This window comes from Oncorhynchus keta, chromosome 1, assembly GCF_023373465.1.
Source record: "Oncorhynchus keta strain PuntledgeMale-10-30-2019 chromosome 1, Oket_V2, whole genome shotgun sequence".
Lineage (NCBI taxonomy): Eukaryota > Metazoa > Chordata > Actinopteri > Salmoniformes > Salmonidae > Oncorhynchus > Oncorhynchus keta.
Genome location: NC_068421.1, coordinates 77,047,244 through 77,051,007, shown reverse-complemented (window position 1 = coordinate 77,051,007; position 3,764 = coordinate 77,047,244).

Sequence of the window (3,764 nt, the reverse complement as noted above, 5' to 3'; positions counted from 1 at the left end):
TAAGATGTTTTATTTTCATGATAGGCTTATGAGTTATTTCTCATAAGAATGTATTTTGTTGTACTATAGTGGTGGCCATTGGCAGTTATCTGTTCTATGTCAAGACTAAGTTGCATGGGCCGCAGAGAGGGGAGAGGTCAAGGGGCCATCATGTGTAAACATATCTTTTCTGTGTACCAGTCACTCCCTACTTTTCTCATCGGGGAAAGGAGGGTGGCAGTGTCTGGAATCATTCTATGCTCCCTCTTTGTTGACCTATAGGGTCACTCCCCTCTCCGTGAGTTTGTCCAGGATTGGTTGTATTTAGAATTGGTTCTATCTAAATTACAATTTGATATATATCATAGGGTGGGGGTAATGTCTTGGTACCATTTTATACCAAGGACGAGATTAGAGCTTTGTTTAGGAGACCAAACTGAACGATCATTTATAGCCCACTCTGTCTGACTAGGGGATATTCTCTCTGAAGTAAGGTTTTTTCTTTGTGTAAGTTCCTAAGACATGTGTTTTGTCATGTCGTCTAGGAGGGGGTGGATCTTTGCTATAAAGGATCCCATTTGCCATTATGTAGAGGACTCTCAACTTTTCATTAGAGATACTGAACTGTTGAAAGTCAAAATGCTATTGCAAAAGCGTAATTATTATTAAAGGTGAAGATTAAGCATAACTCTGACTCGTGTGATTTGCTCTCTCATCATTTGGTAATTAAGGAAATTTCCACGACATTTGCAAAGCCGTCACCAAGGAAAAGGGTGGCTACTATAAAGAATATCAAAGATAAAATATATTTGATTTGTTTAACAGGTTTTTCAGTTACTACATGATTCCATATGTGTTATTTTATAGTTTTGATGTCTTCACTATTATTCTACAATATAGAAAATTAAAAGAGAAGAAAAACCCTGGAATGAGTAGGTGTCCAAACTTTTGACCTATATTGTATGTTGAAGAGGGTGGGGCTCAACTTGCATATATATATATATATATATATATATATATATATATATATATATATATATATATATATATATATATATCTCTCTCTATGGTGATTAATGCTGTTGTTAGAGGATGACAAAGTTAAACTTTCATTTACAGAAGAAAAATACACAATGTTTATGTGGACACCACATCAGTAATAATGATTTAACAACAACATATCGAACATATCACAGTCGAAGTGCATTTTAAACACAGACTCAAGCACAAAGACCTGGGAGGTTTTCCAATGCCTCGCGAAGAAGGGCTCCTATTGTAGATAGATAAAAAATAAAGAAATTCACTGAATATCCCTTTAAGCATGGTGAAGTTATTAATTAGGCTTTGAATGGTGTATCAATACACCCAGTCACTATAAAAATACAGGTGTCCTTCCTAACTCAGTTGCTGGAAAGGGGCAGAAAACCAAATGTTCTTTGTCTTATTATTTTTATAATTTCTTTGTCTTTAAAACATTTTTTTTTACACTATCCGTTTTGCCACTAAATCTTATCCTTCTGAATGTAAGGGTCACTGAATATGCTAGTCACTGAATATACCCACTTTTATCCAGACACAGATGCCATGGATGCAGGGCCATACACAGCCCTTGGGTGGGGCACGTGCTCAAAGTGAAAATTCCATTTATCATTTTCTACTGCTCCTGTAGCCAAATTCTCCATGATTTGTTTGAAAAAAGGCCTTAACTTTCTGCAAAAAATACATCACACATTATAGGCTAGGCTACACTAAACCAAGCTACAACCAAATATGAAAGGGAGTTAAGTATCTTTGCTAGAATTGGGGTGGGCTGTATCATCTGTTCATTGCTAATGTAGGCTAGAGGAATCAGCTAGTTAGCTAGGCTATACTGTCAAAACAAGCTAGTCTTTGCTTGAGTTGAATTTGTTCTGCTACTGACAAACAGTTGAATTGCTGTTGTCCCCTTCCCTGTCACTGACCGTAAGACACATGCTAGCAACTCCAAAATAACCTCCCACTGGGCAAAACCTGATTGAATCGATGTTGTTTATGGGCCTCAGTCATGACACACAATCACATTTACAAGCAGCAAATTGGGTTCTGTCCTCAATCAAATTAAACGATTTAAGTTGACACTGGTCCTTCAACACTGGCTCAAGTTATCAGTAATCAATTTAAGTGACTTATTCAGGGACCCTGATCTTAATACAGCATTGTCGCTCCTCTCTGTCTGTTCTTGCATTTGAGTCCAACGACTATAACGTACTCTGAAATAATGATAGAACATTAATCTGTTTACGCACTCCCTGGACCTTACACCCTCTTTATTTTTATTTTGACGGTAAACAAATAGAGATGCAGCCTTAGGTAGAAAGTAGCAACACACACACAACTCTCTGTGAACTCATCACAACAGAGAGACCCAGTAACAGAATGACAGCTGGTAGGGGAGCCATCTTAGGTTTGCCAGATCCACACCTTCACTGGCCGCTGCTGGTACACCTGGCAGGTAGAGTAGACAAGGACAGGATAACACAGGTGGTTTTTAAACCTAGCAAACGGCTAACGGCTGTGTTCTGTTCTACTGCTCTGCTACTGCTCCTGCTGCAGCCCATCCACTGTGTGTCTGTCTGTCTATCCTTGTGTGGAATTTGTATTGGTCGTGGTTAGATAGTTATGAGTGTCCGCTCTGGATGAGTAGGGTTCAGAGGCAGAGATGTTGCAGTAGTGCTTACAGGTAGGTATGAAGCCAATGCAGTACAGCTCCCCAGCAGCATACAATCTGTACAGACTGAAGTAAAAACCCAACTGAGAACACCCTCTCAGTCATATCTTCTTTTCACTAAATCCTCTCAGTCCCACCTCCCCTTTGTATTCTTTCTATTTCTTATACATGGCTGCCTCACCCCCTCCCTCTCCCTCTCTTCCTTTCTTCTCTCTCCCTCCCACTCTCTCTGTCTCTCTTTCTCCCTCTCGTTGTACCACCCTCTTTGTATCCTTTTTAAGATTTAAGACCGCTTTCTGGAGTCTCTTTGAATGCCTTTCCAATGTCTCCGTTGCGTGCGGTCCCAAGGTCTGGTGTGTGTGAGGACTCGGGCAGCTGAGTTTTGTACAGCTCTGTCCAGTGTTTTGACAGGGAGCAGTGGGGTGTGAGTAAATAGAATTTCAGCAGTGGGGTGTGAGTAAATAGAATTTCAGCAGTGGGGTGTGAGTAAACAGAATTTCAGCAGTGGGGTGTGAGTAAACAGAATTTCAGCAGTGGGGTGTGAGTAAACAGAATTTCAGCAGTGCGGTCAAAGAGAGAGGGTCTGAGTCGTTTGAGGTGGAAGAAGGCTGTTTTTTTGTGTACAATATGTTAATGATCTGACTTGAACTTCACTAGAAATGCCACAGAGAAAATTGGATAAACGGATATCAAAGAAACCTGAGGGTTCTGTAAAATTAAAACGACCAGATTAAAAAGTGTGTAAGAGAAGAAAGTTATATGGAACCCATAATTGTTGAACAAGTGCCAAGAAAACTGTTGATAGATGCGAAGCTACCCACAGCATATTAATTATGTAACTTGAACTTCTACAGAAATGTCACAGAGACAATGGGGACAAACAGAGAAACCCAACCTGTTTCTCTAGACTGCAGACTTGGAGAGACTTGGTCTGTGTTTGTGGCAGTATACTGCCTGAGCATGCCCTGTCCTGATATACCTCATTCCTCAGAGCTGAGCCTTGAGTGTTAAATTAAAAAGTTCACAAGAGAGAGATCATAGTTGACTTTGGTCAAAAAGGCTAGTCGACGGCATCAGG